The following is a 17,934-nucleotide window of genomic DNA, read 5'->3' as shown; positions in this document are numbered from 1 at the left end:
TGGACTGAGGAGCCTGGGGGGCTACAGTTCATGGGGTCGTATAGAGTCAGATATGACTGAATGTGCAGGCACTGTAACCCTATCCATCTGGATGGGAAGTGGTGGAGTTGGTGGTGCAGTCATAAACTCTTCACTTCTTTGGGGCTGCCTCTCCTCAGTTTCAGCTATGTGGTTCTGGAGGAACCGGTCAAGCACACACAACCATCACAGGCAGGGCCAGGTGATGAATTAAACCAGCTATAGGACTCCATGCCCCTGCCAGGATGCTTGGTCTGGGACTGGACACATGATCAGAGGTGGTCCCTTCAGAGCCCTCCCTTGAACGCTGATGTCTTCTGAGCTTCTTTCCCTACTGGTTAGTTGCCTTAAAGAGATAAAGGCGTGAGGCAGGCAGCTTGAAACTCTCACTAGGTGTAGAAACCTGTGGGAAGAAAGCTGTCAGGCTAAGAGAATCAAAGAAGAGAGACGGGGAAGTGTGAGGGTATCAAAGTGGGAGCTGATGGCTTCTGAGTTCTTGGATCCAGTCCCTGAGATCTTTGGATCTGCTCCAGTTCCTGCATCCCAGATCCCCAGTGTCTTTTCAATAAGTCTCTCCTTTCTTGAAGCCAACTGGAGTTGGGATCCTTTTACTTGTGGTTCAGACTTGATTCTAGATCCTTCCAATTATGATGCACCTCCCCAACCCAAACAGAAGCAACCATTTCTATCAGCTCTATTGAGATGAAATCCTTTATTCTTTTCTGAGGACAGGGCTTGCATAGCACCAAACACAGATCACGAGCATCTCTGGGCGGGAGTGCCCTACGTGTGAGAGTGTCTTTGGAGTGGGCCTGAGTGATTCCTGAAGCAGCCCAGCATTTACATTGAGGGAGCCAGGCCAATCTTGTTTTTACTCCGATCAAAAACTGAAATATGCTCTCAGGAAGATGTCACCCAGGACCCAGGTCTCTGAGGGGCTCATGTCTTCTGTGCCCCCATGACAGCTGATAAAGCAGATGTCTTTAGAAACCTGGGGGAGACAGAAATACACACCAGGCAGCGTGAGCACTTACCTGCCACCCCCCTCAATATCCAGAGCAGAGAGCTTTCCCATTTTTTCCCCTTCTTTGGGAAGAATCAAGTGGCTCTCATAGTAGCTGCAGAAGTGAGGGTATAGGAACAGAAGGGCCAAAACCTGCGGTTGCCATGAGAGATGGGTGTGGGGAGGGGAGGATTGGGAGTTTGGGATTATCAAATGGGAACTAATATTTGATATTTAAATAACAAAGTCCTACTGTATAGCACAGGTAACTATATTCAGTATCCCATGATAAACTAATGGAAAAGAATATGAAAAAGAGTAGGTATATATTTATATATATATATAAAACCGAGTGACAGGTTTAGAGCAGAAATTAACACAACATTGTAAATCAGTGCTACTTCAAAGTATTTTTTTTTAAAAATACCTGTGACACAATCTGCCTCACGGGGTGCGCCAGCGGTCCAAGCAGAGAGCTGAGCGGCAGCGGCAGAAAAGGTGACAAGCCGCGGCGATCGCGCTCGCCAAACTCCTGAGCTACTCGGACCTGGGAAGGGCACAAAGCGCAGTCCCAGCCGCATTTGTGCCTCTGAGGGCTGCCTGAGGGCCGAACCTGAGCGGCTTGGACCGGGGAAGTGCACGCAGCCTAGGGCCGGCCCCAGACGGTTCCCGGCTGAGCATCGTAGAGCCGGAGCGGTTTGTGCGCCGCGAGAAAGGACAGGTCAAGCGGGGCAGAGATACTGTGTACACACGACAGTGCTATTTGTTTGCAGCATCCCCCCTCCCCACAGCGCGACTGAACTAGGGAGCCTAAAAACCAGCAAACAGAAGAAGTTAAACAGAGGGAACCACCTTGGAAGTGAGCCCACAAGGCCCATAACATCAGAGAAGAGCCAGATATATTTTTAATTTTTTAATATTTTTAAAATCATTCTTTTTTTTTTTTGCTTTTTGCTTTTTTTTCCTTTTTTTTCCCGAGCTTTTCTTTAATTGTTAAGTCTTCTATTTCTCCTCTAATTTTTATTTCTATAACCTAGTATTACTATTTTTTTAAAAAAAAGACTTTTTTAAATTTTTTTTTAAGGCAAACACCATATATACTCTTTGGATGGTTGTTGGTGTTTTTTTTTTTTGTTTGTTTTTTAATAATTCTTTTTTTTTTCTTTCTTCCTTTTTCCTTCTGCTTTTCTTTAATATCGTATCTTTGAAAATCCAACCTCTACTCTAGATTTTTAATCTTTGCTCTTAGGTTTTTGTTGTCAATTTTGTACATTTAAAGACCCAAACTTCACTACCCAAGTTTACCTGAGAGCGAGATTACCGGCTCGACCACTCTCTCCTCCTCTGGACTCTCCTTTTTCTCCACCAGGTGGCCTCTGTCTCTTTTCTCCCCCATCTCTTCTCTATCCAACTCTGTGAATCTCTGTGTGTTCCAGACGGTAGAGAACACCTAAGGAACTGGTTACTGGCAGGATTTGTCTCTCTCCTACTCATTCCTCTCTCTTATCCTCCTGGTCACCTCTGTCTACTTCCTCCCTCTCCTCTTCCCCGTATAACTCTGTAAATACCTCTGAGCAGTCCAGACTATAGAGCGCACATAAGGAAGTGACTACTGGCTAGCTTGCTCTCTCCTCTCTTGATCTCACCGCATCTCATTCCAGTTACCTCTAACTACCCCCTCCATCTTCTCTTCTCCTTGTAACTCAGTGAACCTCTCTGAGTGTCCCTCAATGTGGAGAAACTTTTCATCTTTAACCTAGATGTTTTATCATCGGTGCTGTATAGATGGAGAAGTCTAGAGGCTACTGTAAAAATATAACTGAAAACCAGAAGCAGGAAGCTTAAACCCAAAGCCTGAAAACATTAGAGAACCCTTGAATTCAGGGAACATTAAGCAATAGGAGCTCATCAAATGCCTTCATACCTACACCGAAACCAAGCTCCACCCAAGGGCCAACAAGTTCCAAAACAAGACATACCACGCAAATTCTCCAGCAACACAGGAACACTCCCCTGAGCCTCAATATACAGGCAGCTCAAAATTATCCCAAAACCTTTGATGTCTCATAACCCATTACGGGTCACTCCAATGCACTCCAGAGAGAAGAAACCCAGCTCCACCCACCAAAACTCCAACACAAGCCTCCCTAACCAGGAAACCTTGACAAGCCACTGATAGAACCCCACCCAAAGTGAGGAAGCTCCATAATAAAGAGAACTCCACAAATTATCAAAATATAAAAAGGCCACCCCAAACGCAGCAATATAATCAAGATGAAGAGACAGAGGAATACTCAGCAGGTAAAGGAACAGGAGAGTTGCCCACCAAACCAAACAAAAGAGGAAGAAGTAGGGAATCTACCGGAGAAGGAATTCCAAATATTGATAGTGAAAATGATCCAAAACCTTGAAATCAAAATGGAAACACAGATAAATAGCCTAGAGACAAGGATTGAGAAGATGCAAGAAAGGTTTAACAAGGACCTAGAAGAAATAAAAAAGAGTCAAAATATAATGAATAACACAATAAATGAGATCAGAAACACTCTGGAGGCAACAAATAGTAGAATAACGGAGGCAGAAGATAGGATTAGTGAAATAGAAGATAGAATGGTAGAAATAAATGAATCAGAGAGGAAACAAGAAAAACGAATTAAAAGAAACGAGGACAATCTCAGAGACCTCCAGGACAATATGAAACGCTCCAACATTCGAATTATAGGAGTCCCAGAAGAAGAAGACAGAAAGAAAGATCATGAGAAAATCCTTGAGGAGATAATAGTTGAAAACTTCCCTAAAATGGGGAAGGAAATAATCACCCAAGTCCAAGAAACACAAAGAGTCCCAAATAGGATAAACCCAAGGCGAAACACCCCAAGACACATATTAATCAAATTAACAAAGATCAAACACAAAGAACAAATATTAAAAGCAGCAAGGGAAAAACAACAAATAACACACAAGGGGATTCCCATAAGGATAACAGCTGATCTGTCAATAGAAACTCTTCAGGCCAGGAGGGAATGGCAAGACATACTTAAAGTGATGAAAGACATTAACCTACAGCCCAGATTACTGTACCCAGCAAGGATCTCATTCAAATACGAAGGAGAAGTCAAAAGCTTTACAGACAAGCAAAAGCTGAGAGAATTCAGCACCACCAAACCAGCTCTCCAACAAATTCTAAAGGATATCCTCTAGACAGGAAACACGAAAAGGGTGTATAAACCCGAACCCCAAACAATAAAGTAAATGGCAACGGGATCATACTTATCAATAATTACCTTAAACGTAAATGTGTTGAACGCCCCAACCAAAAGACAAAGACTGGCCGAATGGATACAAAAACAAGACCCCTCTATATGCTGCTTACAAGAGACCCACCTCAAAACAAGGGACACATACAGACTGAAAGTGAAGGGCTGGAAAAAGATATACCACGCGAATAGAGACCAAAAGAAAGCGGGAGTGGCAATACTCATATCCGATAAAATAGACTTTAAAACAAAGGCTGTGAAAAGAGACAAAGAAGGCCACTACATAATGATCAAAGGAACAATCCAAGAAGAAGATATAACAATTATAAATATATATGCACCCAATATAGGAGCACCACAATATGTAAGACAAATGCTAACAAGTATGAAAGGGGAAATCAACAATAACACAATAATAGTGGGAGACTTTAATACCCCACTCACACCTATGGACAGATCAACTAAACAGAAAATTAACAAAGAAACGCAAACTTTAAATGATACATTAGATCAGTTAGACCTAATTGATATCTATAGGACATTTCACCCCAAAACAATGAATTTCACCTTTTTTTCAAGTGCTCATGGAACCTTCTCCAGGATAGATCACATCCTGGGCCATAAATCTAAACTTGATAAATTCAAAAAAATCGAAATCATTCCAAGCATCTTTTCTGACCATAATGCATTAAGATTAGATCTCAATTACAGGAGAAAAACTATTAAAAATTCCAACATATGGAGGTTGAACAACACACTTCTGAATAACCAACAAATCACAGAAGAAATCAAAAAAGAAATCAAAATATGCATAGAAACTAATGAAAATGAAAACACAACAACCCAAAACCTGTGGGACACTATAAAAGCAGTGCTAAGAAGAAAGTTCATAGCAATACAGGCATACCTCAAGAAACAAGAAAAAAGTCAAATAAATAACCTAACTCTACAACTAAAGCAACTAGAAAAGGAAGAGTTGGAGAACCCCAGAGTTAGTAGAAGGAAAGAAATCTTAAAAATTAGGGCAGAAATAAATGCAAAAGAAACAAAAGAGACCATAGCAAAATCAACAAAGCCAAAAGCTGGTTCTTTGAAAGGATAAATAAAATTGACAAACCATTAGCCAGACTCATCAAGAAGCAAAGAGAGAAAAATCAAATCAATAAAATTAGAAATGAAAATGGAGAGATCACAACAGACAACACAGAAACACAAAGGATCATAAGAGACTACTATCAGCAGTTGTATGCCAATAAAATGGACAACGTGGAAGAAATGGACAAATTCTTAGAAAAGTACAATTTTCCAAAACTGAACCAGGAAGAAATAGAAAATCTTAACAGACCCATCACAAGCACGGAAATTGATGCTGTAATCAGAAATCTTCCAGCAAACAAAAGCCCCGGTCCAGACGGCTTCACAGCTGAATTCTACCAAAAATTTCGAGAAGAGCTAACACCTATCCTCCTCAAACTCTTCCAGAAAATTGCAGAGGAAGGTAAACTTCCAAACTCATTCTATGAGGCCACCATCACCCTAATACCAAAACCTGACAAAGATGTCACAAAAAAAGAAAACTACAGGCCAATATCTCTGATGAACATAGATGCAAAAATCCTCAACAAAATTCTAGCAATCAGAATCCAACAACACATTAAAAAGATCATACACCATGACCAAGTGGGCTTTATCCCAGGGATGCAAGGAATTTTCAATATCCGCAAATCAATCAATGTAATTCACCACATTAACAAATTGAAAAATAAAAGCCATATGATTATCTCAATAGATGCAGAGAAGGCCTTTGACAAAATTCAACATCCATTTATGATAAAAACTCTCCAGAAAGCAGGAATAGAAGGAACATACCTCAACATAATAAAAGCTATCTATGACAAACCCACAGCAAACATTATCCTCAATGGTGAAAAATTGAAAGCATTTCCCCTAAAGTCAGGAACAAGACAAGGGTGTCCACTTTCACCGCTACTATTCAACATAGTTCTGGAAGTTTTGGCCACAGCAATCAGAGCAGAAAAAGAAATAAAAGGAATCCAAATTGGAAAAGAAGAAGTAAAACTCTCACTGTTTGCAGATGACATGATCCTCTACATGGAAAACCCTAAAGACTCCACCAGAAAATTACTAGAGCTAATCAATGAATATAGTAAAGTTGCAGGATATAAAATCAACACACAGAAATCCCTTGCATTCCTATACACGAATAATGAGAAAGTAGAAAAAGAAATTAAGGAAACAATTCCATTCATCATTGCAACGAAAAGAATAAAATACTTAGGAATATATCTACCTAAAGAAACTAAAGACCTTTATATAGAAAACTATAAAACACTGATGAAAGAAATCAAAGAGGACACTAATAGATGGAGAAATATACCATGTTCATGGATTGGAAGAATCAATATAGTGAAAATGAGTATACTACCCAAAGCAATTTACAAATTCAATGCAATCCCTATCAAGCTACCAGCCACATTTTTCACAGAACTAGAACAAATAATATCAAGATTTGTATGGAAATACAAAAAACCTCGAATAGCCAAAGCAATCTTGAGAAAGAAGAATGGAACTGGAGGAATCAACTTGCCTGACTTCAGGCTCTACTACAAAGCCACAGTCATCAAGACAGTATGGTACTGGCACAAAGACAGACATATAGATCAATGGAACAGAATAGAAAGCCCAGAGATAAATCCACACACATATGGACACCTTATCTTTGACAAAGGAGGCAAGAATATACAATGGAGTAAAGACAATCTCTTTAACAAGTGGTGCTGGGAAAACTGGTCAACCACTTGTAAAAGAATGAAACTAGATCACTTTCTAACACCGCACACAAAAATAAACTCAAAATGGATTAAAGATCTAAATGTAAGATCAGAAACTATAAAACTCCTAGAGGAGAACATAGGCAAAACACTCTCAGACATAAATCACAGCAGGATCCTCTATGATCCACCTCCCAGAATTCTGGAAATAAAAGCAAAAATAAACAAATGGGATCTAATTAAAATTAAAAGCTTCTGCACAACAAAGGAAAATATAAGCAAGGTGAAAAGACAGCCTTCTGAATGGGAGAAAATAATAGCAAATGAAGCAACTGACAAACAACTAATCTCAAAAATATACAAGCAACTTATGCAGCTCAATTCCAGAAAAATAAACGACCCAATCAAAAAATGGGCCAAAGAACTCAATAGACATTTCTCCAAAGAAGACATATGGATGGCTAACAAACACATGAAAAGATGCTCAACATCACTCATTATTAGAGAAATGAAAATCAAAACCACAATGAGGTACCACTTCATACCAGTCAGAATGGCTGCGATCCAAAAATCTGCAAGCAATAAATGCTGGAGAGGGTGTGGAGAAAAGGGAACCCTCCTACACTGTTGGTGGGAATGCAAACTAGTACAGCCACTATGGAGAACAGTGTGGAGATTCCTTAAAAAATTGCAAATAGAACTACCTTATGATCCAGCAATCCCACTGCTGGGCATACACACCGAGGAAACCAGAATTGAAAGAGACACATGTACCCCAATGTTCATCGCAGCACTGTTTATAATAGCCAGGACATGGAAACAACCTAGATGTCCATCAGCAGATGAATGGATAAGAAAGCTGTGGTACATATACACAATGGAGTATTACTCAGCCATTAAAAAGAATTCATTTGAATCAGTTCTGATGAGATGGATGAAACTGGAGCCGATTATACAGAGTGAAGTAAGCCAGAAAGAAAAACACCGATACAGTATACTAACACATATATATGGAATTTAGGAAGATGGCAATGACGACCCTGTATGCAAGACAGGGAAAGAGACACAGATGTGTACAACGGACTTTTGGACTCAGAGGGAGAGGGAGAGGGTGGGATGATTTGGGAGAATGACATTCTAACATGTATACTATCATGTGAATTGAATCGCCAGTCTATGTCTGACGCAGGATGCAGCATGCTTGGGGCTGGTGCATGGGGATGACCCAGAAAGATGTTATGGGGAGGGAGGTGGGAGGGGGGTTCATGTTTGGGAATGCATGTAAGAATTAAAGATTTTAAAATTTAAAAAATAAAAAACTAAAAAAAAAAATACCTGTGACAGATTCATGTTGATGTATGGCAAAACCAATACAATATTGTAAAGTAATTAACCTCCAATTAAAATAAGTAAATTTATATTAAAAAAAGAAAAAGAATGGCCTATAGCTCCCCATCACACTCCACTGTTTCTTTCCTTCTGACTCCTGCTCCCTTGTTTTCTCCACAGGGAATACCCATTCTTCTCCCCATTGCCCACAACCCATTCTTTTTCTAAAAAAATTTTAATTTTGTATTGGAGGATAGTCAGTTAACAGTATTGCGATAGTTTCAGGTGGACAGCAATGGGACTCAGCCATATGTATACATGTATCCATTCTCCCCCAAACTCCCCTCCCATCCAGGCTGCCACAATAACACTGAGCAGAGCTCCCTGAGCTACATAGTAGGTGGTTGTTGGTTACCCATTGTAAATAGCATTGTCACAATGCGTTCTTTATATTGCTCTCAGGCTGTCTAGGAAAACTTTCTGGTCCTACACTCACATTATTTGGCTACTCCAGGCTGGGTTGGGTGACTTACCCTGGCGCTCCCTTGGTCTGTAGCCCTCCTCACCCCTAATCTGCCCCCAGACACCTTTGCACAGCCCCCGTGGGTACCATAGAATCCATTATAGACTTGCCTCAACCCGAGCAGGCTTCCTCTTCCTTCCATGAGGCTGGGGGTTTAGAATAACTGCAATTCCCTCTTCCTCAAAGTCTCGTTTGAGCCCATCAGCCTGCTCTGAACTCCCACACGGACCTGACATGAAGCCTCCACCCTGTGCGGGGGCTGAGCAGTCACTGTGCTCCTTTATCACCGTAGCATCCAACCTCCCCATGGAGGGGTTGGTACCCCAACTCACAGGGTGCAACATTGCAGCAAAGTTCTAGCATAAGCACGTAATTTATGATCTCAATCTGGACGCTTTCGTGTTGGGAAGAGGAGATTGTTAATCACTATGGTATCCTTCTTGTCACTTGTTCTATTTCAGGGGTTGCTAGAGCTGACTTTCCGTTGAGGTCTGAGGTCTCTGGTTGAACTGAAGCTCTGGGAAACCTGAGGCCCTTAGTGTTCCCCTCTCCCTGTGACTCCCACCATGCCAGCACGGAGTGGTGTCTCCACATTTAGTTCAGGAGGATGGATGTCCCAGAATGCCCCTGACTGCCCCTTACTCTCACGTGGCTCGTTTTGTGGGAGGCGCTGGCCCAGCCACAGGGACTCAGCTGCATCTGAGGTGCAGCAATGAGGTGACCAGGCCCGAAGAGGGTGCCCTCCTCCTAGCAGGAGCCCAAGGGTTCTTGTAAGTCTGAGATTTGGGAACCAGCCCCCTGGGTTGTCCCTTCACCTTCTGGATGTAGTATTTATGGGACATTGGGAAGTCCATGCCATTGATGGTGAAGATACCAGGAGGCAGGATCGTGGTGCTATTACACAAAATCAATCACTGTAAAAGAAAGCAGGAGAGAGGTTGACCCAGGTGATTCTTGGTGTGTAGGGCGCACAAGAATGAGTCTGTGGCATGATCCTTCACCTGCTCATTTTGGAGTGGGCTGGGGTTGATGCTCTTCTGGATGCTTCTGACTATGTCAGTTGGGCCAAACAAAAATGTGCTCCCAAGATCCAAAATGGCCTGACATCTGCTGAAACAAGCAATCACTTTTTTGTTCACAGAGATGCGGAGAGACAGAGGGACAAAGCAGGCACTAGGGTCACTCTGGAGATCCCCCATCACCATCCCTTCCTTGACTCTCTCCTGAACAGCTCTTCAGCCTCTTGCCCTGACTCTGTTTTCCTTTTCTCTGGTCACATCATCTTTTTGACTTCCTTCCAGTTCTTGAAGGTACCAGGCTCAGGGCCTGGGCTTGTGCTGGTGACCTTCCTAGAAGAACCACATCACCTTTGTTTAGCAAATTTCTCCTTATCTACCAGGTTAATTGTCACTTTGTCAGGAAAGTCTTCCCCCTAGACTAGATCAGGCTCCTGTCCTAGATCAGAGTCTCTGTAGACTCTTCCCCAGGTCTAGCATGTACCAAGGTGGTAATTCACTGTGTGTGAACTTCATTTCATGTTGTTTCATGCACGTCTGCCTCACTAGATGTGAGGGTAAGTTGGATCCTCAGTGCCTCCCTCAAGTGCCCAGCACACCAGGCAATGCACAATGTATGTCTGTTGAATGAATGAATGAATGAGGAACACCCAGAGACCTGTATCTGTGTCTCGCCAACGATGGGTCGGCCCATACAGTGAAGATGCAGATCTCTAGGACAGCAGATGGTCAGAGTGTGGGTGGGGGAGACACAGGCTCCCCTGGGAGAGTTTGTCTCCCAGCACCGCCCTGTCACCCGGCTCAGACCCTGAGGCCCCTGCCAGGGGAGCATGAGCAGACCCAGGGGCCTCCAAAGAGCAGGGAAGCTGTGGCCTGAGGGCATCACAGAGAACCCCCATCAATTATTGCCCCTTGTTCTCAGGCCACTCCTGGACCCCCGCTTCCTGACTCAGTCACAGCCCCCACCCCACTGTGTGCCCGGTTTGGGTGGTCAGTAGCCCTGGTCAGGAAGGGTGTCTCTTTTTATGGGTTGCTCTTAGGTCTTAAGACTGCAGCCAAATTCTCTTCACTGATGGGTAACTTCTCTCTGAGGAGACCAGTTTTCCCAGTTTTTCAGGACTTTCTCAGTTTTTCAACTGGCAATTCTGCATACTGAGAACACTCTAGGTCCTGGGTGGCCCTGCTCACACAATCACAGGTCATCTTCACACAATCCTGTTCAGGTTGGTGAAATGCCCCCTGATCCTCTTTTCACCACACTATAGGGTCCTCTAACAAGGCTCCCCACCTCACAGCACAGGGGTGCAGCCCTCCGCCAGCTGCCCAGGCCTCTCTGGACCCTTTCAGGATCCTGGTGACAGGCCTGATCAGGAGCTCTGGGGTAAATGAACCCATCGGTGTTGTGTGTTCCTTTGTGTATGTTTGCATGCATTTGTGTGTCTGTGTGTGTTTATCTGTTTGGCTATGTATGTGTTTATATGTGTCTCTGTATCTGTTTTTATGTGTGTGTGTGGAGCATATGTCTGTATGTGGCTGTGAGTACATTTGTTTGTGTAAGAAAAGGAGTACGTCAAGGCTGTATATTGTCACCCTGCTTATTTAACTTCTATGCAGAGTACATCACACGAAATGCCAGGCTGGATGAAGCACAAGCTGGAATCAAGATTGCCCGGAGAAATATCAATAACCTCAGATATGCAGATGACACCACCCTTATGGCAGAAAGTGAAGAAGAACTAAAGAGCTTCTTGATGAAAGTGAAAGAGGAGAGTGAAAAAGTTGGCTTAAAACTCAACATTCAGAAAACGAAGATCATGGCATCTGGTTCCATCACTTCATGGGAAATAGATGGGGAAACATTGGAAACAGTGACAGACTTTATTTTCTTGGGCTCCAAAATCACCACAGATGGTGACTGCAGCCATGAAATTAAGAGATGCTTACTCCTTGGAAGAAAAGTTATGACCAACCTAGACAACATATTAAAGAGCAGAGACATTACTTTTCCGACAAGTTCCATCTAGTCAAGGCTATGGTTTTTCCAGTAGTCATATATGGATGTGAGAGTTGGACTATAAAGAAAGCTGAGCACTGAAGTATTGATGCTTTTGAACTGTGGTGTTGGAGAAGACTCTTGAGAGTCCCCTGCACTTCAAGGAGATCCAACTAGTCCATCTTAAAGGAGATCAGTCCTGGGGGTTCATTGGAAGGAGTGATGTTGAAGCTGAAACTCCAATACTTTGGCCACCTGAAGGGAAGAGCTGACTCATTTGAAAAGACTCTGATGCTGGGAAAGATTGAGGGCAGGAGGAGAAGGGGATGACAGAGGATGAGATGGTGGATGGCATCACAAACTCAATGGACATTAGTTTGGGTAAACTCTGGGAGTTGGTGATGGACAGGGAGGTCTGGCGTGCTGCAGTCCATGGGGTCGCAAAGAGTCAGACACAACTGAGCGACTGAACTGAACTGAACTGTATGTATCCATGTGCATGTGTGGGAGGATCATTTGGGGTGGCCCTCAGAAGGAGAGGCTTACTGGTCCACAGTTATCTGCCATAAGCGGGCTTGGGTCACTGGTACCCACTTGAGAGCTCCCTTGTGGTAGGCGTGGTCCACCCTACCAAGCATCAGCAAGCTGCTCTTCTGCGGACAGCTGAAGAGAGAAGGAAGGAGGGGCTCACTGGAGGAGAGTAACACCAGGCGCTGTCTGAGGACTGTGCTTCTTCACCCATCAGAGGTACTACTACCGTCTCCATTTTACACATGCGGAAACGGATGCTTGGAGAGCTTGAGTACCTGACCAGGGTCAGTCCCCATCTAATGAGTGTCACAGAAGAGGTTCGAAGCTGGGCAACCTGGTTCCAATCAGGCCTGGTTCTGACCACCCATCCTTCTGAAGAGGGTATGGACCTTTCCAGCCACCTGAATGCTCAGATATACCCTCAGAGGACTTTATGCTGGCGGGGTCGGGCTTCCTCCTTGTCTAGGCTGTCATTTTTCAGGAAACCTGATGTCTGAGGGAGCTACGAAAACGGATTCAGGCTCAGCCAGGGTTGGCTTCTCTTGCTTGTGACCTGTGCTGTCTATGGGACTTCAAGCTGAGCAGGCTGCCCACCTCCACTCTCCCTGTCTTCAAATTGCTAATGTGTTTCGAACAAGTTGTTTCACATTTTCATTTCGCGCTGGCTCTTGTAAATTCTGTAGCTTGTCCTGGGTTCCCGGTGAATTGTTAGTGAGGAAGGAAACATTCCCGGCATCCCTCTCCTTCCATCCATATCAAATTCATCAGCAAATCCTGTTGCCTTTTCCTTCAATATCCTGACACCTTCTATTGCTTTCCCTATTACCTCCACCTCCCTGGAAAAAACTGCACCCTTGGACCCATGAGCATGGTTGTGTTCCAATGAAACCATGTTGATAAACACCCAGTGATTGGGCCAGATGTGATCCTGGGGCCGTAGTTCTCCTAGGCTAGACCATCTGACAGGAATATTCTGGATGAGGTAGTCTTTAATTTTTCATGCAATTGAAAGCATCTTACAGCTAATTTGGAGAGAGGACTTGTCCAGCTCAGACTTACCTGCTTATGAAAAAGGCAAAGATAGGCTCAGAAGTGATTCCGTTTTTATTCACGTTGTCGAATAGGGGGTGGTCCTATGGATGGCGAGGCTGGGGTAGGCTAAGCCCATGATGCCATCATAAGATGCATGTTCCAAGACCCCACTGAGGTGATTCATGCTGAGGACAAATGTCTGCGACTTGGCAATAAGTCGCCTGATCTGTGAGAGAGGAGAGTGTGCCCACATAAAGTTTGGCAAGTGGGTCTAGAACTGGGCTGTGGGACTGTAGATGCCATTAGCACTCTAGAGAACTGAATCCTCAGTTGATCTCAGATGGGGACATCAAGCTGGGACAGGAATTTGGGTTCCATTTGTGTGGGGCCATGCATCTTAGCAATACCTGCTTATCCTGCAAACAGCATGTGAGTGAGTCAAATCGGTCTCATGTCTTCTGTACAGGTGGGGCAACCAAACTCAGGACAGGACTGAATGGTTCCCCTCTGAGGATACTATGAATAGAGAGCAGACTAGTTTTCTCTTTGGGAACACTATGATCTGATGACAAACAGGAACTGAATTCATTGCACTGGCGTGTGGATCCTGCATCTGCCCAGGCAGACAGAAGCCCATTATACAATGTCTATGGCTGGGTTGTATGGCAAAACCAATACAATATTGTAAAGTAATTAACTTCCAATTAAAATAAATAAATTTGTATTTATAAAACAAAAAAATAAAAAGAAAATTCTTCCTGGATATCAGACTTTTGGGGAAGTGCATGCTTGTGTGTGAGTGCCTGTGTGTGTGTGAGAGAGAGACAGAGACCCAGACAGAGAAACACAGGGAGGTCATACTCAGGCACTTTGTGTGTGTGTGTGGGGGGGCAGGCCATAGTTTTTATTAGTCTCAAAGGCCCCCTAGAGTGAGAACCCTTTTTATCAGGCCCATATTACATCTGTGACCCCTGATTCCCCTGCTTGGATACCTGAAGCCCTGTGCTGCCCCAGGGGCCCCAGATCAGTTTTATCCTCTCCCCAAACCCACACCTACTTGAGTCCTGAAGGTCAGCGAAACTCCACTGAAAAAATATGTGACCTTGGCAAGGCCCTTGCTCTGTGCACCTCATGTCCCTCATCTTTATCCTGAGCTGATAATAGTACCTCCTGCCTGGGGATGTTGCAGGATGAAACAAGTTATCACCACGAAAGTGCCCTGTAGAGCCTGTGAATATAAAAGGGGGTGCTTTATTGCCCCTTCTTCCTGCTCCAACAAAATGAATGTTGGGTAATGGAGACGCAAATCCACATCCCAAGCCCCTCTCTGGGGTTCATTGTTTTGGGAGTTTGTGTGTCAGCAGGGGAGCTGTCACCCTAGGGACAGGGCCCTGCTGGCAGGTGGCCAGCCACTAGGGGATTTTCAGAAAGACAGTTCCTCCTAGCTGCATCTATTTTGCAGGCATTGGTTGCTCCCAGGACCAGACCTGACTGAGCCCCTGGTTCCCACATTACCCGAACAGTGTCAGTGGCAGGAACTCCCATTATCCTTCCACATCCATAACGGAGGTTGATGTGTTTCCCATCACCGGACTGGAAGCTGCTGGACGCCTTAGGGTTGTATCTCTAGTGTTTACCTGCCGACACAAGAGGTGGGTATCTGTCAGGTGCCAGGGATGGAGTCGGGGGAGAGGGAGGACAAGATGAGTGGGGGGCTGGTACTCACAGCAGGAGGGACTTTAGCAGTAGATGGAGGAAACCCACAAGTCAGACGAGCTGGTGTCAATGATGACTCAGAACTCTTGAGGGGGTGTTCCAATGGTGATGTTGATGACATAGGCCATCTACAGGGGTCGGGGAGGGAGGTTAGGGCAGACTTGGCTGCCTGGCTACCCTCCGTTCATAGCGTCCTGCCTCCCTCTGGGCATCCCAACGCCTGAAATCACTTTCCAATCGCCCTTCCTCACAACCTCTGCTCAGAGGTCCCTTCATCTGAGAAGCTCTCCAGTCTCCTCTTTAAGGCCAACCTTATCACCTTCTTCTCCAGGTGGCCCTCCTAGTTCACCCGAGGCCACTCCTGCTAATCTCAGAGCATGCTCTGTCAACAACACGGAGATGGCCAATTTCTTGTTATGTATTCAGTTTTTGACTCTCTCTGGCTTGCCTATGCATTCTTGAACAAGAGATAAGCATCCCCCCCTCCTTTAAAAATGAAGCAAAATAAACTTTCTGATAGTGTAATTTAGGGAAAGTTACTCTATTTCTTAAACCTCAGTTTCCCTGTCATTATCACGAACTTGTTTTGTTACTGATTCCATGGAGTAACTGTGAGGCTTAAGATAATCTGCATACAGTACTCAGTATAGTATTGGGGGCACAGAGTAGGACAAATGTTTGTCTAAAAACTCAGCAGCTGGAGGAGACTTTTAAGAGAAGGCTTACACCATTAGTATCCTTCACAGTTGTGAGACATCATCACTCACTGTCGCCTAGAAAATTAGAGACTTACAGAAATTTTAGCAAAAAAAAAAAAAAGTAGCTATAGTGTTAGACCTTTATGGAGTCACATGCATTAGGGGCTCAGTACATGGGTGCCTTTTCTGGATCTGTGGGGGGTGAACTTTCTCTGCCTTGGGATTCACTCTTGATTTGCAGTTGACGTTATCATTTGTTTGGCACATCTCACCATTCATCTTATATCAGTGGCTCACTTAGTTCAGAAAGAATAATCTCCCTGAAACTAATGCCACATTTTTGACCCAGAAATGGATGTTTACCTGCCAACTGGTCATTGCTGGGCCCAGTCATCACAGACCAAGATTTGAGGATGAGACTGCCTTCTCCTCTGGAAATGGGTTACTGTTCCCCACTGTTTCTTCCTCCTGCAGGAGCTCCAGCCCCAGCATCCCACCTGGCACCTCCAGATGAGCCCCAGTGCTAGGCCAGAGCCTCAGGGGGTGCTGTGGAGCACCATCCTCCCAACATGCTCACGTTCAAGATTTTCCGTAGGGGATGAGATGAGACCTTGTGGTCAAGAGTAAGTTTCCTGGGACAGGCTATAAGATTGTTCCTCCAGGAAATATTTTGGCTTGATTTCTTCCAAGACCACTTCTTGGAGTGTCTTCATCTTCATCACAGGGATTCTTTTACCAAGCATGGGAAAAAGGAAGAGCCAATAACCAAGTATGAGTGTCATATCTGGCATTGTAATGGCACTGTGCATCTTCCAAGCCTTTTTATGAGTGTCATCTTTTATCAGAATGCCATGCAAAGACATGTCAAAGACCTAGGTCTGCATACAGGTTCTGTTGTGTAATCTTGGGTAAACCAGATGACCATTTGGAACCTACACAGATGAAGACACTGACACATACACACAGAAGAGAAGAGAGAGCAGAGAGAAGACCTAAAGCAAATGCAGGAGAAGTGCTTTTCTCTAGCACCACACCTATAGCTGCACAGGTCATGCACTGAACAGTTCCAAGGAGTGCCATCTTTATATAGGTCATGATGTGACTGGTACTCCCAGAGTTATGCAACCCTGTAAGCCTGCCCCATGAATGATGCCCATGACAAGATTCTCATCAATCAGTGAAAGCTGAAGTTTAAGACTGTCAGGGAATGATTACATTCTCTTCTAATCCTGATGGATGGAAGAATAAGAGGACGAAAAGAGAAATCCCAGAAAGAGAGATGATACCACTTATAGTCCCTGTACTTACATGACTATGCACTCTGAGAGGGCCACCAGCCTGAGGAGCACAAGCCACTTCATGCTTCTTTCCTGGGTCCAAGGATTCAGGCAAGTTTGGGTTCTTAGCATACAGTGGTGGCCAAGAGCTCCTATATATGTTCTGACCTGACATGATTGTCCCCTTTAGGCTACTAATGGATCTGATAAAGAATACCAAACTCTTGATAAAATCTTTATCTCTATCAGTTTCTGTGGACATTGGATTAGACAATTCTCAGAATACAGAGATTTCTACTGTAACTTGTTCTTTGAGGCTTGAATGAAATTTAAACTAAACAAAGAATGGGGAGACTCTTGCCAGCTTGGAGACAAAACACTGCTAATAATATGATAAAAGTATATGCTGGGGCCATGCTAGACATACGTGATCTCACATGGTATTCCTAGACATGTCATAAGATGTATGTGGCTGTCCTCAGTTGGAGAGGGGATTGCTAGAAGGAAAAGAAGTTACTAGCAAAGTGAAGACTTTAGGGGCAACCCAGTGACATATGAGTGGCTTTAGGTAGTGGGACATTGGCACAGATCAGGGACACCTTTGATGACAGTCTGTATTAAAGATCTAGGCTGGAGCAGTACGGCAATTGCATGGTTTCAGTATTGGAAGAAATGTGATGCAGGCATCCACCAGATTCTTTGCATCATCCAACAAACATTTAAGGGGAACCCTGTGTGCTCACAACCAA

General features: G+C 44.1%; 1 pseudogene; it reads right to left on the bottom strand.

Annotated features, from left to right (window-relative positions):
* Nucleotides 1-858: 858 nt before the first annotated feature.
* On the bottom strand, nucleotides 859-17,269 carry LOC138427179 (pregnancy-associated glycoprotein 2-like; annotated as a pseudogene).
* Nucleotides 17,270-17,934: the final 665 nt, after the last annotated feature.

This window comes from Ovis canadensis, chromosome 21 (assembly GCF_042477335.2).
Source record: "Ovis canadensis isolate MfBH-ARS-UI-01 breed Bighorn chromosome 21, ARS-UI_OviCan_v2, whole genome shotgun sequence".
Classification (NCBI taxonomy): Eukaryota; Metazoa; Chordata; class Mammalia; order Artiodactyla; family Bovidae; genus Ovis; species Ovis canadensis.
This window is presented reverse-complemented; position numbering and strand designations above follow the sequence as displayed.